The 21,967-nt window shown below is 42.1% G+C and overlaps 1 protein-coding gene across 2 annotated transcripts in view; it reads left to right on the top strand.

Annotated features, from left to right (window-relative positions):
- LOC144686921 (X-ray repair cross-complementing protein 5-like) overlaps nucleotides 1–21,967 on the top strand; it is a 203,304-nt gene that overhangs the window by 159,679 nt on the left and 21,658 nt on the right. The window lies entirely within an intron of this gene.

Here is a 21,967-nt window from a genome sequence, read left to right as displayed (position 1 = left end):
GCAGGTGTTGCATCTTTTGCGTGGGCATGGGGAGGTGCCATAGGTGGGAGTTGAGGCTATCCTGACTTTGGTTTTGTGCAATGAGAGGGGGTTAATTAATAATCTTGTTGTGTGGGGTCCTTTAGGGAACAGTGACCATAACATGATAGAATTCTTCATTAGGATGGAAAGTGAAGTTGTCCGATCTGAAACTAGGGTCCTAAATCTTAAAGGAAACAACGAAGGTATGAGGCGTTGGTTGGCTAAGATAGAATGGGGAACTTCATTAAAAGGTTTTAACTTCATTAACTTCATTATGATGGTGGATAGGCAATGGCTAATATTTAAAGAATGAATGTATGCATTGCAACAGTTATGCATTCCTTTCTGGTGCAAAAATACAACATGAAAGGCAGCCCAACCATGGCTAACAAAAGAAATTAAGGATAGTATTAGATCCAAAGGGGAGTCATATAAAGTTGCTAGAAAAAGTAGCAAGCCCGAGGAAAGGGAACAGTTTAGAATTCACCAAAAAAGGACCAAGAGATTGATTAAGAAGGGAAAAATAGAGTATGAGAGTAAATTTGCAAGAAACATAAAAGCAAACCATGAAAGCTTCAATAAGTATGTAAAAAGAAAAAGAATGGTGAAGACAAGTGTAGGCCCCTTACAGTCTGAAACGGGAAAATTTATAATAGAGAACAAGGAAATGACAGAGTAATTAAATAACTACTTTAGTTCTGTCTTCATGGAGGAAGGCACAAATAACTTCCCAGAAATACTAGGGAACCAGGGGTCTAGTGGGGAGGAGAAATTAAAAGAAATTAGAATTACTAAAACAATAGTGCTGGAGAAATTAATGGGACTGAAAGCCGATAAATCCCCAGGGTCCTGATAATCTACATCCCAGGATACTAAAGGAGGTGGCCGTGGAAATAGTGAAAGCGTTGGTTGACATCTTCCAAAATCCTGTAGATTCTGGAACGGTCACGGCACAATGGAGGGTGGCAAATGTAACCCCAATATTTAAAAAAGGAGGAAGGGAAAAACAGGGAATTACAGATCAGTTAGCCTAACATCAATAGTAAGGAAAATGCTAGAGCATATTAAGGATGTGATAGCAGACACTTAGAAAATATCAATGTGATTAGACACAGTCAACACGGATTTCGGAAAGTCATGTTTGACAAACCTACTGAAGTTTTTTGAGGAAGTAACTAGCAGAATAGATAAGGGAGAATCTGTGGATGTGGTGTATTTGGATTTTCAGAAAGCTTTTGATAAGAGGCTAGTGTGTAAAATTAAGGCACATGGGATTGGGGGTAATACATTGGCATAGATTGAGAATTAGTTAGTAGACAGGAACAGAGAGTTGGAATAAATGGGTCTTTTTTGGAGTGGCAAGCGATGAAGAATGGGGTACCACAGGGATCAGTGCTTTGACCCCAGCTATTCACAATATATATCAATGATTTGAATGAAGGAACCAAATGTAATTTTCCAAGTTTGCTGACGGCACAAAATTAGGCTAGAATGTGAGTGGTGAGGAGGATGTAAAGGGGCTCCAAGGTGATTTAGGTAAGTTGAGTGAGTGGGAAAATACATGGCAGATGTAGTATAACGTGGATAAGTGTGAAGTTAAAACAGAATGGCAGAGTATTATTTAAATGGTGATAGATTGGGAAATGTTGATGTACAAAGGGACCTGGGTGTCCTTGTACACCAATCACTGAAAGCAAGCATGCAGGTGCAGCAAGCAGTTAAGAAGGCAAATATTATGTTGGCCTTCATTGCGAGAGGACCTGAGTAGAGGAGCGAGGATGTCTTATTGCAGCTCTACAGGCCCTTGGTGAGACCACACCTGGAGTATTGTGTGCAGTTTTGGTCTCCTTACCAAAGAAAGGATATACTTGCCATAGAGGGAGTGCAGCGAAGTGTTGTGGTATCTTTGACAAACGAACCACAGGAGGGTCAGGTACAGGTTACGATTATTTATTCGAGCAATTGCAAGGAGAGAACCACCTCAAAGCAACTTGAGGTAGCACTCTACCAAATTACAACTATACAGCTTATTTATACACCACTGATTACGTACAAGAACATTGTTCAGTACATACATCCCCCTTCACCCAGGCAGAGCCTTCTTCCCCTATCTAGGCTGGGACCATCTGTCCTTTCCTTATCTGTTGAAGAGCACACTTAATCTATCTTGTTTTCATCCTCCATCTCCTGTCTGATTCCCAGGATCTTTCTGGCGATTGCAGGCCCTAAGGGTGTGAAAAGTTCATCTGGTAACCCTTAGCTGTTAATGTATTTGATGGCACAGTCTGCCTGGAGATTCTAAGTAATTCCCTTTCAATAAATTCTTACTGTGAACAGAAGGTTCACCAGACTGATTCCTGGGATGGCAGGATTGTTGTATAAGGAGAGATTGGGCTGAATAGGCCTGTATTCACTGGAGTTTAGAAGAATGAGAGGAGTGTTATGACCGATGCAGTTGGTAAAACAGAGTTATTTAAAAATCCCAGAGGGAAACTTTAAAAACTGTCATAACCAATAATTTTAAGTGTTATGTTTGAGATGCAACTCTAAATTCAGTAATCAGACCACCAGTTCTTGAGGTTTTTCATTAAACTAAATGAAACATTTTATTAATGTACACAGGTTAAAATATATATACACATGGCTACAAATTACTACTGTCATAACTTTTAACAAATTCCCAAACTAATCTCCATTTAAGGCAACAGCAACCCATAGACTTAACCAAACACCAGGCAAAGCATTTTCACCTTTCGAATTCAAAACCTGTGGAGCCAGTTGGAGGCTTGCAGCTGCCTTTTAATCTTGCATTGCCTCTGCTCTGCAATTCCAAAATGGTTGTCTTGATATACCTACCACTGCCCATTGAATGTTAATTCTCATTGTATCAACAACCTCTGAACTAAACCTCTCTAACAATAAAACCCCTTTCATATTACCAATTTTATTAGTAATATAAACTTATTGCTTGGTAGCTGCTAGATAGGTGTCCGTTTTCACTCTGCTTCTTGAAAGCTCTATTCAAAAAATGTAAATGCACGCTATCTCTCTTACATTTCAAAACTAGTACACATCAAAGCACCCAGACTAGCTGGCTTTAATCCAATTAAGACATACCCACAGACTAAACCTCTATTTTAAAAGAAGAATCTTTTCCAAAATATTATATACATTAATAGCTTCATGACAAGGATATCTCATTGAAACGTATAAAATTTTGACAGGGCTGGACAGGCTGGATGCAAGGATGATATTTCCTCTGGCTGGGGGGGGTGTCTATAACAAGGGGTCACAGTCTCAGGATATGGGGTAGATCATTTAGGACTGAGATCAGGAGAAACTTTATCACTTGGAGGGTGGTGAACCTATGGAATTCTCTACCACAGATAGCTGTGGAGGCCAAGTCACTGAATATATTTAAGAAGGAAACAGATAGATTTCTGGACTCTAAAGGCATCAAATGGTATGGGGAGAATGCAAGAGTATGGCGTTGAGATAGAGGATCAGCCATGCTCCCATGAATGGTGGAGCGGGCTTGAAGGGCCGAATGACCTACTCTTGTGCTTTTCTATGTTTCTATGTAACGAGTGGTGTGCCACAGGGATCAGTGCTGGTACCTCAACTGTTTACAATTTATATAAATGAGTTGGATGAAGGGATAAAATGGGATATTTTCCAAATTTACTGATGACACAAAGAATGGTAGGAAAGTAAATAGTGAAGAGGACAAAAGGGAGCTACAAAAAATGGTATAGATAATTTAAATGAGTGGGCAAAGATCTGGCAAATGGAATATAATGTGGCAAAATGTGAAATTGTCCATTCTGGCAGGAAGAATAAAAGAGAAATGGTGAGAGATTGCAGAGCTCTGAAATGCAAAGGGATCTGGGTGTCTTAGTGCATGAATTGTAAAAGGCTAGTGTGCAGGTATAGCAAGTAATTAGGAATGGAATGTTATCATTTATTGCGAGTGGAATTTACAAAAAGTAGGAAAGTTATGCTTCAGTTATACCAAGCACTGGTGAGAGCACATCTGGAGTATTGTGTACAGCATTGGTCTCCTTATTTAAGGAAGGATGTAAATGCGTTGGAAGCAGTTCAGAGAAGGTTTACCAGACTGGTAACTGAAATAGGTGGGCTGTCTTATGAGGAAAGGTTGGACAGGCTAGGCTTGTATCCACTGAAGTTTAGAAGAATAGGAGGCGACTTGATTGAAACATATAAGATCCTCAGAGGTCTTCACAGGGTGGATGTCGAGAGGATGTTTCCTCTTCTAGGAGAATCTAGAACCAGGGGTCACTGTTTAAAAATAGGGGCTGCCTGTTTAAAACGAAGATGAGGCAAAATTTTTTCTCTTAGAGGGCCATGGGTTTTTGGGACGGATGGCCTACATGCCTAGCATCACACTAGCACTGAAATTCATATACCACATTACTCATTTGTGAGATAGGCAGAACGTCTTTTTGGCTTGACAGCAGCATCCTGTTAGTGGCAAATACCACCCGTTGCTACTGCATAGTAGCAGCGTGAAACAGCTAGCTTCACCAGTTGCTCAAATCTTTCAGGTACCTTGCCCTTCCAGCATAATCTGAGGTAGACTGGGCACTTTTCAGGGCCAAAAGTGACGGCCGTAGGCTTGTTCATGAGTTTGCACAATATACAGTGCAAAATGATCTGATCAGGGTAGCCATTACCCTGCAGGATGTCTTTGATGCACCCTATTCAGCATCAAGTTTCCATGAACAAGGAAATGGCAGAACAATTAAACCACTACTTTAGTTCTGTCTTCACGGAGGAAGATACAAATAACTTCCCAGAAATACTGGGAACCATGGGTCTAATTAAAGGAAAATAGTTTTTTTTTATTCACTCATGGGATGTGGGTGCCACTGGCTAGGCCAGCATTTATTGCCCATCCCTAATTGCCCTCATTCAGAGGGCATTTTTTTTTTTTTAAAAGAGTCATCCAATTGCTGTGGGTCTGGAGAGGCCAGATCAGGTAAGGATGGCAGATTTCCTTCCCTAAAGGACATTAGTGAACCACCTCCCCTTGACTAAAACAATAGTGCTGGAGAAATTAATGGGACTGAAAGCGATAAATCTCCAGGACCTGATAATCTACATCCAAGGGTACTAAAGAAGGTGGCCGTGGAAATAGTTGGATGCGTTGGTTGTCATCCACCAAAATTCTGGAGAGGTCCCAGCAGATTGAAGGTTGGCAAATGTAACCCCACTATTTAAAAAAGGAGGGAGAAAAAAGCGAATTACAGACCGGTTAGCTTAACACCAGGAATAGGGAAAATACTAGAGTCTATTATAAAGGATATTATAACAGGACACTCAGAAAATATCAATGGCATTAGACAAAGTCAACATGGATATATGAAAGGGAAATAATGTTTGACAAACCTAATGGAGTTCTTTGAGGATGTAACCAGCAGAATAGATAAGGAAGTACCAGTGGATGTGATGTATTTAGATTTTCAGAAAACTTCTGAAAGTGCCACATAAAAGGTTAGTTTTTCAAGCTCATGGGATTGGGGGTAATATATTTGCATGGATTGAGAATTGGTTAGCAGACAGGAAACGAGAGTAGGAACAAACAGGTCTTTTTCTTAGTGGCAGGTGTGACTAGTGAGATACCACAGGGATCAGTGCTTGGACCCCAGCTATTCACAATATATATCAGTGGTTTGGATGAGGGAACCAAATGTAATTTTCCAAGTTTGCTGACAACACAAAACTTAGTGGGAATGTGAGCGATGAGGAGGGTGTTAAGAGGCTTCAAGGCGATTTAGATAAGTTGAGTGTGCAAATACATGGTAGATACAACATAATCTGAATAAGTGTGAAATTATCCACTTCAGTAGGTAAAACAGAATGGCAGAGTATTATTTAAATGGTGATAGATGAGGAAATGTGAATATACAAAGGAACCTGGGTGCCTTTGTACACCAGTCACTGAAAGCGAGCATACAGGTGCAACAAGCAGTTAAGGGGTATGGGGAGAGAGCAGGAGAGCATTGAGATAGAGGATCAACCATGATCATATTGAATAGTGGAGCGGACTCGAAGGGCCGAATGACCTACCCCAGCTCCTGTTTTCTATGTTTCACTTATGTACTGCTGCCCCATGTGCTCATTTGACATTGCTAGCCTATTCACCAATGTTCCACTTAAGGAAGCCGTAGATATTTGCGCTGCAGCATTATACTATCGCGAACTAGACCCACCACCATTGCGTGAATTAGTATTCATTGAGTTTGTGAACTCAGCAGCTCACACAGTTGAGTTCAGCTTTAATGACACCATGTTTGCCCAAATGGATGGTGTTAGCATTGGATCCCCTCTAGGTTCAGCTCTCGAAAACATCTTTGTTGGGTTCCATGAGAATCGTATCTTCGATAGAATGACACCCAACCTCCTACCACTTGCATATTTCCGACGTGTGGATGATATGTTTGTTATATTTAAATCCATATCAGCATGTAATAATTTCCTTGCATGTCTTCATGGGCTCCATCCTGCACTCAAGTTCACCTTTGAAATGGAGCAGTCAAATGAACTCCCTTTCCTTGATGTACTAGTTGAGAAATCTGCCAGGAGGTTCTGTTCCACGGTCTTCTGCAAGCCTACTTATCAATACACGCATTGGGATTCTTATAGTTCCATCCACTATGAGATTGGCCTTATCAGCAACCTCATAAATAGGGCCCAAACCATTTGTTCACTATGCAAGCTATATGCTGAAAAAGGCCATCAAAGACCATCCTACGAGATAAAGCCTACCCTGATCAGATCATTTTGTGTTGAATATTGCACAAACTCATGAATGGGCCTAAGGCCGTCACTAAACAAAATGCTTGGGGGAACAGGCTCATTCCCCATGGCATTTCCTTGACCAGAGTCAACCTGCCTGGTTTGAATTTAAACAAAAGGTTGGCAATTAACTGTTCCTTGGTGCATTCTCCATGGCAGTGCCTCTACCAATCAGAGTCCACTTGTCAACCAATCAGCACTTTCTTCTCATGCAGTACAAATTGTTATTCCCGTTATAATTGGTATTCCTGCAAATGTATTCTAATGAGTGCAAGACAAAAAGCTTCAACAGCATGTCTCTTTTTGCACAATACTCAAATTCTGTACTACCAAACGACTATTTGTAACATTCAATTATTTTCTTATGTCTTTATTCCTCCATGGAGTCTGTTATGATCCTTGACCAGACCTCCAGTTTCTGGTAAGATCCTGTTAGAGACCAATAACATTTTGTTTAGTCAAAGGTTGAGATTCAAGACACTGACTAAGTGAACAATGCCACAAGGTTCCACGGATTGTGAAAAAACAAAAACAAACTTTCCTGTTTGGTCAGAAAGATAAAACAATTTACAACATCTATCTTGTACTCTAACATTCAGGGTAAGTATGAGGTACATGTCAATTAACAGGCAACCTGTGATCGACCACACCACACTGCACAATTCCTGCCAAATACGACCAAACCAGATTCCACAGATTTCTCAACAACCCACCCAAACGTCAATAACAGTGCGAGTCAACCAACCTCACTGAAACTCTCTCTCTCTCACACACGAAGGATTCTGATCTTCACTTTCGAAGATCTCAGCTTGCAATTCTCTCCAAAAGTCACTCCAACTCGGACAGCTTCAACAACGGCCCACCTCACAGGGTTTCAATCTCGGTTCCCTGGATTTCCAAGTACCAAGCACCAGCTCACAAGCACAATTTTAGCTCTTTTGCCATACCAAGCAGAACACTACCTCTCCCGGGAATACATTTGCTCCAACAGCCCACAGCACGGAGCCACTAACCTTTGACTGCCTTTTTAGATCCTCAGGGCGACCCCTGAGCCTCCATCAATTACTAGACTCGGACAACATCAACAATGGCCCACCTCACTGGGTTTCAATCTCATCTCCTGAGATTCCGTTCCCCAGGATTCCCAAGTATACACTCACCATATTACAGTCACAACTTCAGATCTTCGGCCACGCCGAACAGAACACTATTGCTCCAAAGGGTGTTAAGAAACATATACGTACCTTCGGAGGTCAAGAACTCTGAGTCACAGTGAACCTCGGGCCTTCTGTGCATGTGCCGGCTAGGAAATGGCCACACATGCACACTTATGTTTATGTTATGCTTTTTAGGCCAGGGACCAGCCCTGCGCAAAATAAAGAAGAACGGTGCAAAAAGGCAGGTCAAATAACCTAATACAAGAGTGTCATTATTTAATAGGTGTCCCAGGGAGCAGGATATGGGAGGAGGACAGGGAGCAATCCCAAAGCAGGGATGGAGACAGGGAGAGGTCGCAAAAGAAAGTCCCAGGCAAGAGATAAAAGACGGGACAGAAATAGGTCCCAATAAGTGACAAGAAAGGAGCAGAGAGCCAGGCTCCAACTTAAAGAAAGAGCTGCAGTGAGCAGACTTTAAGTGACGTGGGCACGAGAGAAGCCCTGAAGATCTGAGAAGGCAGCCGACTGCTGGTGACTCTGTGCTGCGGGCCATTGAAGCAAAGGTACCCCTTCAGAGCAGTGGTGTTCTGTTTGGCACGATCAAAAATCTGAGATTATGCTTGGAAGGTGAAGCTTGAGTCTACTCAGAGATCCAGGGGAAAGAATCCCGGAAGGCAGAGTTGAAATCTTGCAAGGTGGGTCATTGTTGAAAACGTCTGAGTGGGAGTGACCTTTGGAGAGAATTCCAAAGTGAGATCTTCAACTGTGGAGATTGGAAACCCTTGTGAGAAAGACGAAGTTTCAGTGATGCGACAAGTGTCTGGGTGGACTGTTGCGAAATCCATGGAATCTGATTTGCATCTTTCATTTATTGTGTAGGGTGGTGTATCTAACCACAGTTCGTCTGTTAATTTATGTGTACCTCATATTTACCCTCCATGTTAGAGTATAAGATAGACATTGTAAATTGTTTTATCTTTCTGAACTTGCATAGTAAAGTTTATTTTTGTTTATTCAAAATCCCTCCCACGGCACCTTCCCATGCAATCGCAGAAGGTGCAACACCTGCCCCTTTACTTCCCCTCTCCTCACCATCCAAGGGCCCAAACACTCCTTTCAGGTGAAGCAGCGCTTCACTTGCTCCTCTTTCAATTTGGTCTGCTGCATTCACTGCTCCCAATGCGGTCTTCTCTACATTAGAGAGACCAAACGCAGGCTGGGTGACCACTTTGCGGAACACCTTCGGTCTGTCCGCAAGTATGACCCAGACCTTCCTGTCGCTTGCCATTTCAACACACCATCCTGCTCTCATGCCCACATGTCTGTCCTTGGCCTGCTGCAATGTTCCAGTGAAGCCCAACACAAACTGGAGGAACAACACATCATCTTCCGATTAGGCACTTATTTTTATTTTTTATCTATTTTCATTTTTATTCATTATTTTATCCCCACCTTTTATCCTATTTTCGATCTTATTTCCACCACTGTCACATTCCCCCCACCCCACCCCCACTAGGGCCATCTGTCACTTGGTCATGTTGTTCTTTCCAGAGTGCTTACCCTTATCCTGCTATTACCACATTCTGCTTTCTGACCTTAATGCCACCATCAGCATCTCCTTTAGCCAGTATCACTACCATTAACACCCCTTTGTCCATTTGTTGATGACATCTTTGTCAATCTCTCCTTCGCCTTCACCTATCGCTGGCCTTCCATCCAACTTCACCTGCTCCACCCCCACACCACTACCATTAACGCCCCTTTGTCCTTTTATGACATCTTTGTCAATCTCTGCCTTCACCTATCACTGGCCTTCCATCCAGCTTCACCTGCTCCACCCCCCCTAAAACAGTATAAATTTCATCATAGAATTATCATAACTCAGTATCTGCCTTTTCTCCTACACTCTTTCTTTAAACTCTGAATAGAACAGCGACAATTACATGGTTTTTGGCTATGATCTTTTCATGGTCAACCAAAGGTAGTGAAGATACATTAAAGTTTTCTTTAGAAACATCTTGACCAGCTTGATCCTCTATTTTGTACTCGGGCTTCCAACCTTGTTGGTGTGACTGCAAACCAACACTTTGGTGGTCTCTTCAAATATGGATGCATATTAGTCATGCTGTGTGATACAAATGACTTTTGCATAGGTTTCAAAACTTTAATACAAAAGAACATGAGGTTTTACTTACTCTTCTCCTCTGTTAATGGAAACATGCCTTCAATGGGTCCTTTAAGTTTGCTTCAGAAACAGTGTATGTCTGATTGACAACCAGCTTCAAAATTATCTTCCTCAATCACTTCCTCCAATATAGATTTTCTCTTTTCATTGTTTTGATCAAAACCAGATGAATAAATTTGCACTGAGGGAGTTTTCCTCTCTTTACTCAACTATTTCTAGATAATGCAATAGTTATGCTATAGTCTTCTGCACACATTCATTTTCTTCTTGCTGATGTTTGAAAAATGGAACCTTCATCTCCATTTCTTTCACAATTTTGTCCACGTACTCACTCTCTCATTTCCCAATCCTTTTTCAAGCTGATTAATCTTTTCATTCAGCTCAGCTACTACTGAGTTCAGTTGTCTTTGTTTCAGAGTTATATGCAGAACCTGTATACAAGCTGAACAACTTCACATGGGCAGTTCAGTTCCTTTACAGAATCTTTCTTTCATGGTTACTGGCTGCTCCTCAGACTTTTTCAATTCACTTGTTACATCCTCACTCTGTTTCTTAAAATGTTCCTTATCTGCTTTCAAAGTTTGGATCTGCTCTTCCATGCTACACACCTCATCTTTCTTGTTCTCCAGATTGTATTAGAGTTCAAGAATCCCATTGCTTTTTTCACCATGAAATTCCGACAGTTCATTGGTTTTGGTTTTTACTTCTACATTGAAGCAACTGTCCTGATTTATCAGCAATTCCTTTTCCCGTGGCTGACACTCAAGTGTTTTCACCAGTTTCTGTTTTTCATTAGCAAACTCATCTTTTGTGCGTGAAAGTTGGCTCTCACCACTGATTTTCTTCCAATTGTTCGTTATCAGCAACAAGCTTCTCATGTTTGGCCACAGAAATTTTTAGAAGTTTGGCAAGATCAGCATGATCAGGTGCCTGCTGCAACACAGTCGTCACCATCTTACTGTCTATGCTAGCCAAATAATTACCCAGAATAAAATCACCTTCAATAGGTAAACTAGGAACAATTGCCATAGTAACAATCCTGTTTACTAAGTCACTTCATGAATTGACTTTACACAAGGGACAGGGTTAAAAAAATCTCATTAATACCCCCTATTAATTTTATTTTCCTCCCTCAAACCATCTGAAATACAAATTGTATGATCAGCCATCATCAATGACTGATCTGCCCCAGTGTCTCTCAAAATATTAGTTTGTTTACTTGTTTTGTTGGAGGAGTAAGCAAACACTTCTCCCTTCAAGACAAAACTTCTAAAATCTGCAGTAGCCTGACTCACTTTAGCAGTAGTCAAGGAAGAATTCCCTTGACTATCCTGACCTATGTCCCTCTTTCTAGTAGGTTCTGTGAGAACACGTTTCACCTGTACCACTGTCATGGTTTGATCACCCACTTCCTTTCCTGGTACAGCCTTTTCTAAAGATTCTTTAACTGTTCCTATTACTGCCACCATTTTACCATTCAGCTTCCAGCTTTGAGATGCCCAGTCTTATGGCTATAAAAACATACTTGTTTCTTTACATCACTTTTATCCTCTTCTCTATAGTTTTTCTTGACTGGAACATCTTCTGCCTCCATAAAGCTAGACTCTTTTCTGATCCTTCAGCTTCCCTGTGGGTTTACAAATGGAAACCTACTGCCCCCTAACTGCATTTGTGATATATCATTCCCATCTGCCAGAGCTGCTGCTTCCCGTACCTTACGGTCTTCCATGTGTGTCCTAATAGTTTTTGGGATGCTATTTCAAAATTCAGGTCCCTCACATTCTCAAAATTTTGTTCTAACTTCAGTGATCAAAACCACCAGCCCCACAACATTTCTTTCTCCCTAACAAATTCTACAAATGTTTCATTCAGTCTTTTCTTTAAAGTCCGAAATTTCAACTGATATGCTTCAGGGACAAGCTCGTAAACATTAAGTACCTCAGTTTTAACCGCCCCATAATCTGAAGATTGTTCTTCTGAAAGACTAGAATATACATCCATAGTCTTCCAAACGGGAGTCCTCGTATCCTTTGTAGCCACCTTTTCAAATGAGATGAAGTATCTCTCGACTCCGCCTTCAGTGAATTTAGGCAATAGTCGAAGACTGTTTGTTGTGCTCAGAATGGGACTCGATTCCTCATCTGAAATGGCTCTTTCGCCTCGCAACCTAAGCTATTCTGTAGCCAGTTCACAATGTCTGATTTCTTTCTCTCTTTGAAACTAAAGCTCAAGTTTTGCATTTCCATTTCTTTCGCTCTTTTTCCTCTTTTCCAGTTCGAGCTTTTTCATTTCAATTTTCTTTTCCTCAAGTTCAAATTTTTTTTCATTTCTCTGTCCTTTTCCTCTTTTTCCAATTTCAGCTTCATTTATTTTTCTGTCTCAAACTGCTTCATCTGCAACTGAATTATAGCTAACTCAACTGAATTACTTTCTGAATTAACTTTTTCTTCTTCCAACCCCAAATGCTGTGCAATTATCTCAATTATGTCTGCTTTTTTAGCCCCTGCTTTTAACTCTAACTTCAACTTCTCTGCAAATGTGATTAATGTAATTGTTGCATATCACTCCGGGATGAATCTTCCCTCTCCAGAAAAGTCATAAAAATTGACAAGGCCATTCTGCTTTTCAATCATTTTAGTAAAATTCACTGTGGAAATCTGATAAACCCTAGCCTCAGCAAGTACCACCATGCGTATTTGTCTGTGAATTCAAAATCTTGGATGAGTCCCCAATTTATGTTATGATGCTTGGCTAGACCCCCAAGTTTTTGGTAAGATCCGGTTAGGGACAGACAAAGCTTGAGATTTCAGACACTAAGTGAATAAAAGCCACAAGATTCCACAGGTTTTGAGCAAACAAAAGCAAGCATTACTGTACAAGGTCAGAAAGATAAATCAAGTTACATTTTCTACCTTATACTTTACGTTCAGGGCAAGTATGAGGTACATGTGAATTAACAGGCCAGCTGTGGTTGAACACACCACACTGCACAATAAATGCAACCAAAACAGATTCCGCAGATTTCTCAACAATCCATCCAGATGTCAGTAACACTGAGCCAACCAATCTCAGTGAAACTCTGTCTCTTTCACGAGAAATTCCAATCTTCACCCTTCGAAGATCTCACCTTCGAATTCTCTTCTTCACTTAAGGTCTACATACGAACATACGTAGATACGAACTAGGAACAAGAGTAAGCCACTTGCCCCTTCAAGCCTGCTCCACCATTCAATGAGATCATGGCTGTTCTGATTGTAACCTCCTACCTATCCCCGATACCTTTCACCCCCTTGTTAATCAAGATACTATCTAGCTCTGCTTTAAAAATATTCAAAGACTCTGCTTCCACTGCCTTTTGAGGATCAGAGTTCAGGGTTCTTAAATGCACCCTTGGCAAATGGAGTGCAGCTGCCTAACTGAGTGAAGACTGGGCATTTGGTGAGAGGGGATTTGTACGTTTCCCCTTTTGACCTTTCTCACCCCATAGAAATTGGTTCTTGCTCTACTACAGGAAAAGGAGCTAGCTGTTATGTCAGTATCTGGTACGTGGGTAAGTTCTATTCTATTCCTAAGGTTAACAATAGTACACAATTTGGTGGTAAAGTTCATAAAATATATAAGAAAGCAATATAAATAAGTGATTAATGTAATTATTTAAAACTCATTAAGAATGGCAGGATGGTGATGTGTCAAGGCTGCAGCATGTGGGAGCTCCTGGATAACATTGTGATCCAGGGCAAACAAGTCTGCAGTGTTTATGGTTTGAGGAACTGCAGCTCAGAGTCATTGAGCTGAAGGCTGAGCTGCAGACTCTGCGACATATCAGGGAGGGGGAAAGTTACCTGTATGCTTTATACCAGGAGGCAGTCACACCATTTAGGATAGGGTCTTCTGATTTGGTCAGCAGTCAGGGACAGGAGGGTGTGACTGCAAGTGAGGAGGTAAGGGGACTCAGCGTGCAGGAGTGTGAGCCTCTGCAATTGTGCGACAGGTTTGAGGTTCTTTCAGCTTGTTTGGATGAGAGTGGGGGCTGCAGGGTAGATGAGCAAACTGACCATGGCACCGTGGTACAGGAAGCCATCCAAGTGGGGGAGTAAAAGGAATGTAGTGGTAGTAGGAGATAGTATAGTGAGGGGCATTGACACTGTTCTCTGTAGCAAAGAGGGAGAGCCCAGAAGGCTTTTGTTGCCTGGTGCCAGGGTTCAGGACATCTGCTCAGGGCTGGAGAGGAACTTGCAGGGGGAGGATCCAGTGGTTGTGATCCATGTAGGTATCGACGACTACACAGGATGAGCAAGGAGGCTCTGCATAGTCAGCCCTAGGTAGCTAGGGAGCTAGGCACCAAATTAAGAAACAGAATTTCAAAGGTAATAATTTCTTATTACCGGATTATTACCTGAGCCATGTGAAAATTGGCATAGGACAAATAAGATTAGAGCAATGAACGCATGGTCAAAGACTGGTGTGGGAGAAGTGGGTTCCAATTTGTGGGGCACTGGCACCAGTATTGCGAAAAGTGGAATCTGTATCGTTGGGAATGTCTACACCTGAACGGGGCTAGGGCTGGTGTCCTCGCGAGCTGCCTAACTAGAGAAGTACAAAGAACAAAGAGAAGTACAGCACAGGAACAGGCCCTTCGGTCCTTCAAGGCTGCACCGATCATATTGCCTGTCAAACTAAAACAATTTTGCACTTCGGGGTCTGTATCCCTCTATTCCCATCCTGTTCATGTTTTTGTCAAGCTGCCTCTTAAACACCACTATCGTACCTGCTTCCACCACCTCTGGCAGCGAATTCCAGACACTCACTACCCTCTGTGTAAAAAAAACTTGCCCCGCACATCTCCTCTAAAGTTTTCTTCTCTCACCTTAAATCTATGTCCCCTAGTAATTGACTCTTCCACCCTGGGAAAAAGCTTCTGGCTATCTACTCTGTCCATGCCACTCATAATTTTGTAAACTTCTTTCAAGTCGCCCCTCAATCTCCGTTGCTCTAGTGAGAACAATCCGAGTTTCTCCAACCTCTCCTCATAGCTAATAACCTCCAGACCAGACAGCATCCTGGTAAACCACCTCTGCACCCTCTCCAATGCCTCCATATCCTTCTGGTAATGTGGCGACCAGAATTGCACGCAATATTCCAAGTGTGGCCTAACCAAGGTTCTATACAGCTGCAGCATGACTTCCCAGCTTTTATACTCAATACCCCTGCCGATGAAGGCAAGCATGCCATATGCCTTTCTGACTACCTTATCCACCTGCGTTGCCACTTTCAATGACCTGTGGACCTGTACACCCAGATCCCTCTGCCCGTCGATGCGCTTAAGGGTTCTGCCATTTACTGTATAATTCCTACCTGTATTAGACCTTCCAAAATGCATTACCTCGCATTTGTCCGGATTAAACTCCGTCTGCCATTTCTCCGCCCAAGTCTCCAACCGATTTATATCCCGTTGTATCCTTTGACAATCCTCTTCACTATCTGCAACTCCTCCAACCTTAGTGTCGTCTGCAAACTTACTAATTAGCCCAGTTACATTTTCCTCCAAATCATTTACGTATACTACAAACAGCAAAGGTCCCAGCACTGATCCCTGCGGAACACCACTAGTCACAGCTCTCCATTCAGAAAAGCACCCTTCCACTGCTACCCTCTGTCTTGTATGACCAAGCCAATTCTGTATCCATCTTGCCTGCTCACCTCTGATCCCGTGCGACTTTACCTTCTGTACCAGTCTGCCATGAGGGATCTTGTCAAAGGCCTTACTGAAATCCATGTATATAACATCCACTGCCCTTCCATCATTGATCTTCTTTGTCACTTCCTCGAAAAACTCGATCAAGTTAGTGAGACACGACCTCCCCTTCACAAAACCATGCTGCCTCTCACTAATATGCCCATTTGCTTCCAAATGGTAGTAAATCCTGTCACGAAGGATCTTCTCCAATAATTTCCTCCCTACCACTGACGTAAGGCTCACCGGCCTGCAATTTCCTGGATTATCCCTGCTACCCTTCTTAAACAATGGAACAACATTGGCCATTCTCCAGTCCTCTGGGACCTCACCCGTAGCCAGTGAGCATACAAAGGTTTCTGTCAAGGCCCCAGTAATCTCCTCCCTTGCCTCCCTTTGTACTCTGGGGTAGATCACATCTGGCCCTGGGGACTTATCCACCTTAATATTCTTCAAGACACCTAACACCTTTTTTTGATCTCAACATGATCCAGACTATCTACACACTCTTCCCTAGACAAATCGACCGCTAAGTCCTTCTCTTTAGTGAATACTGATGAGAAGTACTCATTTAGTATCTCTCCCATTTCTTCTGGCTCCACACACAGATTCCCACCTCTGTCCCTGAGTGGGCCTACCCTTTCCCTGGCTTCTCTCTTGCTTTTTACAAATGTATAAAAGGCCTTGGGATTTTCCTTAATCCTGGTTGCCAATGACTTTTCATGACCCCTTTTAGCCCTCCTGACTCCTTGCTTAAGTTTCTTCCTACTTTCTTTATATTCTCCACGGGCTTCATCTGTTCCCAGCCTTCTAGCCCTTGCGAGTGCTTCCCTTTTCTTTTTGACTAATCTCACAATATCCTTCGTTATCCAAGGTTCCTGAGACTTGCCATACTTATCCTTCATCCTAGCAGGGACATGCCGGTCCTGAATTCTTACCAACTGACTCTCTATCAAGTAGAGAAGGTTTTAAACTGAATAGTGGGGGCAAAGAATCAAATTTGGGAAGATGTAAACCAAAGAGTAGAGACAAGGCAAGAGAGACAGGTATTAATATGGGAAATGATAAACAGACTGTTACAGGAAGGGACAGAGAGTACAAATCTAAAAGTAAATCAGCAGATAAGACTAGATGCTACAAAAATAATAAAAGGACAAAACTAAAGGCTGTGTAAATAAATGCACGTAGCATTTGAAACAAAACAGATGAACTGATAGCGCAAATAGACATATAAATAAGTACGATCTGATAGCCATTACAGAGACATGGCTACAGGATGACATAGATTGGGACCTGAATATTGAAGGGTATGTGACATTTAGGAAGGACAGGAAGTTAGGAAAAGATGGAATGGTGGCTCTGTTAATTAATGATGGTATTAGCACATTAGCGAGTGATGACCAAAGTTTAGGAAACTAGGATGTCGAAGCGGTTTGGGTTGAGATGAGGAATGATAAAGGCAAGAAGTCACTGCTGTGAGTGGTGTACAAGCCCCCTAATTGTGACTGCACAGTAGGACAAAGTATAAAAGAAGAGATAATGAGAGCTTGCCTAAAAGGTACAGCAATAATCATGGGAGATTTTAACCTACATATAGACTGGAAAAATCAGATGTGCAAAGGTAGCCTAAATGAGGAGTTCATAGAATGTATTTGGAATAGAACAGTATGCTCAGGAGCCAAACAGAGATCAGGCTATACTAGACCTTGTATTGAGCAATGAAATAGGATTAATTGATAACTGCCTAGTGAAGGCACCCCTAGGTAACAGCGACCATAATACTGAATTTCATTCATTTTGAGGGAGAAATGAGTGCATCCAAGACTAGTATTTTAAATTTAAGTAAGGGCAATTATGAGGTCATGAAAGCGGAGCTAGCTAAAGTGAACTGGCAAATGAGATTCAGGGATAGGTCAATGGAAGTTTAGTGGCAGATGTTTAAAGGGATGTTTCAGAATACACAGAACATATACATTCCAATGAGAAAGAAAAATTCCAAGGGGAGGGCCACTATCCATGGTAACTAAAAAAGTTAAGGACTGTATCAAACTTAAAGGGCAGAATATTGCCCTTGGCGGGCGGGCTTGGCAAGGGCACAGGGCTCGGCAAGGGTGGGCGGGGGGTGGTGGGGAAGCCAGCCACCGCCTGCGATCGGCACCGGACCACAATTTCACGCCAGTGGGCCAACTAAGGCCCGCCCAGAGTGAAAAGTGAGCGGCAGTGCTCAGCATTGCCTGTGCGGGCAGGGGAGGACTTTGCGCATGTGCACAAGTGAGCGCTTCATAATCTCCCTGAGACACAGACCTGTCTCAGGGAGATGAAGCGTTGTTTAAAAAAGCAAATAAAGAAAATAAAAATGTAATAAAATATGTCCCCTCATGTGACTCTGTCATATGAGCAGCGACAAGTTATTAGTTCAATTGCAAAACTTTTTTTTATTTTATTTTTATTTGCTTTTGGAAACCACATCCCACCCATGGATGAAGTTTCCAAAAAAAATGCGAAGACCCCTTGACCTTTTGCCTGCCCGCCAACCATTAGGTTGGACGGGCAGCGGAAAATTTAGGTTAATTGATTATTTAATGGCCTTAACAGGCCTTTTAACAGGCCGAAGGAACATCTTTGGTCTGTCTGCAAGCATAACCCAGACCTTCCTGTCGCTTCCCATTTCAACACATCACCCTACTGTCATGCCCACATGTCCGTCCTTGGCCTGCTGCAATTGTCCAGTGAAGCTCAATGCAAACTGGAGGAACAGCACCTCATCATCCGATTAGACACTTTACAGCCTTCCAGACTTAACATCGAGTTCAAAAACTTCAGATCATGAACTCTCTCCTCCACCCTCAACCTTTTTTTGATTCCCTTTTTTCTCATATTTATTTTTTAATTTTTATTCATTTTTTTCCCACCTATTTTTTAAATTATGTTTTAAATTTATTTCCATTCATTGTTTTATCCCCACCTTTGAGCCTATTTCGATTTTTTTCCCACACCGTCCCCACCCCACCCCTACTAGGGCTATCTGTCACTTGCTCAGTCTGCTTTCTACCCTTAATGTCCCCATTAGCACCTCCTTTAGCCAGTATCACCACCAACAACACCCCTTTGACCTTTTGTTTATGACATCTTTTGCAATCTCTCCTTTGCCTCCACCTATCACTGGCCCTCTATCCAGCTTCACTTGTCCCACCCCTCCCTTAAACAGTATATATTTCACCACATTTTTACTTCTCTTTAGTTCTGAAGAAGAGTCAAACGGACGCAAAACGTTAACTCTGTCTTTCTCTCCACAGATGCTGTCAGACCTGCTGAGTAATTCCAGCAATTTTTGTTTTTGTTTCAAGCCTTTTAATTGACGGTGAGCGCGCTGCCGACTCTGGCGCAGACCGAACTATCACGCGACTGCACGTCGGCACACTTGGCTAACGCTAAAGCTTGTCATTTCATTCTCGAGCGGGTCGGGCGCACGCCCGCCTGTCGAGTGAAAATTTCTGCCCAAAGACAAAGCATATTACACAAAGACGGGTGGCAAGTCAATAGATTGGAAAGAATATAAAGCACAGCAAAGAATGACAAAAAGATTAACATGGAGGGAAAAATTAGAGTATGAGAGAAAGCCAGCTAGTAATATAAAGACGGATAATAAAAGTTTCTATAGATATTTAAATAAGAAGAGTTAACAAAGTGAATGTTGGTCCTATATGAAGTGCACCTGGGGCATTGATAATAGAAAGAAGGGAGATGCCGGATGAATTAAACAGGTATTTTGCTTTGGTCTTCACTATATAGGACACATGTAACATCCCAGAACTAGCTGAAAATCAGGAAATGGAAGGGATGGAGGAACTCGGGAAAATTACAATCACCAGGGAAGTGCTATTGAGTAAATTGTTGGGGCTGCGGGCTGACAAATCCCCAGGTCTGGGTGGACTTCACCCAAAGTTCTTGAAAGAAGTGGCTAGTGAGATAGTTGATGCGCTGGTTTTAATTTGGGGAAGGTTCCATTAGATTGTAAAATAGCAAATATGACTTCTTTATTCAAAAAGGGAGGGAGACAGAAAGCAGGAAGCTGTAGGCCAGTTAGCCTATCGTTTGTGATGGGGAAAACATTAGAAGCTGCTATTAGAGATGTTATAGCAGGGCACTTAGAAAAATTCAAGGCAATCAGTCAGAGTCAACATGGTTTTGTAAAAGGGAAATCATGTTTGTCTAATTTATTGAAGGTCTTTGAAGGTGTCACATGTGCTGTGGATAAAGGGGAGCTGGTGGATGTACTGTACTTTTCCAGAAGGCATTTGATAAAGTGCCACGTTAAAGGTTATTGCAGGAAACAAAAGCTCATGGTGTAGGGGGTAACATATTGGCATGGATAGAAGGTTGGCTAGCTAACAGGAAACAGAGAGTTGGCATAAATGGGTCTTTTTCTGGTTGGGAGGATGCGACGAGTGGTGTGCCACAGGGATCAGTGCTGGGGCCTCAACTTTTTACAATTTTATGTAAATGACTTGGATGAAGGGACTGTAAGAATGGTTGCGAAATTTGCTGACAACACAAAGATAGGTAGGAAAGTAAATTATGAAGAGCACGTGAGGAGGCTACAAAGTGACACAGATGGGTTAAGTGAGTGGGCAAAGATCTGGAAAATGGAGTATAGTGTGGGCAAATGTGAAACTGTTCATTTTGGCAGGAAGAATAAAAAAGAAGCTTATTATCTAAATGGTGAGAGATTGCAGAGCTCTGAGATTCAAAGGGATTTGGATGCCCTGGTGCATGAATCACAAAAGGTTAGTCTGCAGGTACAGCAGGTAATTAGGAAAGCTAATAGAATGTTATCATTTATTGTGAGGAGAATTGAATATAAAAGTAGGGAGGTTATGCTTCAGTTGTACAGGGGACTGGTGAGACCACAATTGGAGTATCGTGTTTAGTACTGGTCTCCTTATTTAAAGAAAGATGTAAATACATTAGTAGCAGTTCAGAGAAGGTTTACTAGACTAATACCAGGAATGGGCGGGTTGCCTTATGAGGAAAAAGTGGACAGGTTAGGCTTGTATCCACTGGAATTTAGAAGAGTAAGAGATGACTTAATTGAAACCTTGAAGATCCTGAGGGGTCTTGACAGGGTGGATGTGGAGTGGATGTTTCTTTTTGTGGGAGACTCTGGAACTAGGGGTCACTGTTTAAAAATAAGACAGAGATTAGGAGAATTTTTTTCTGAGGGCTGAGTCTTTGGAATTCCTTTCCTCAAAAAGCAGAGGAAGCAGAGTTTTTGAATATTTTTAAGACAGAGCTAGGTAGATTCTTGATTAACAAGGGGGTGAAAAGGTATCAGGAGTTGGCAGGAATGTGGGGTTGAGGTTACATTCAGATCAGCCATTATCTTACTGAATGGCAGAGCAGGCTCAAGGGGCCGAGTGGCCTAATCCTGATCCTAATTCATATGTTCTAAACCCCACAGCATTTTTCCTGTTTGGAACCTGTTTCTCTGCTCCTCTCTTTTTCCATAACTGAGACCTTTTTCTGTCCCCTACCTGGGACTTCCTTTTGGGACCTGTCACTGTCCCCTCTCTTTCTGATACCTCTGCCTGATCCCTCTCCCTGTTCCCTGCCTGGGACACTAGTCTTTCATGGTGATCCGCCCCCAGTCACTTGACCTAGGTTTTCGTGTCATTCTTTTCTTTCTCTCTCTTTGTGCACGGGCGGGTTGAACCTGTCCTGGGCCCGAGGAACTTAAAGATGCAGCCCACTCCTATGTCTGTGCATGTGCGGGAAGTCCAATGTTTGTCGGGACTTGGAGTTCCCAACCTGCGCGATTAAGTAAAGTAATTTTGGGTTTCATAATAAGTCCCACTAGTGTTTAGCTTGTGCTTTCCTTTGAGCAGAATATATTTTCCATGCACTCTGTTGAAAATTTTTTAAATGTTTCCCATGGTTTTTCTACATCATTGTTCACTAGTATTGTTGTCCATTATATTTTCTCATGTTTTATTCTCACCCTCTCAAAATCAGCTTTACTCCACTCTATTAACTTGGATTCCGTCATTCTTA

Source organism: Cetorhinus maximus, chromosome 11, assembly GCF_964194155.1.
Source record: "Cetorhinus maximus chromosome 11, sCetMax3.hap1.1, whole genome shotgun sequence".
Classification (NCBI taxonomy): domain Eukaryota; kingdom Metazoa; phylum Chordata; class Chondrichthyes; order Lamniformes; family Cetorhinidae; genus Cetorhinus; species Cetorhinus maximus.
Note: the sequence above shows the minus strand (reverse complement) of the source record. Positions and strands in the feature narration are given on the sequence as shown.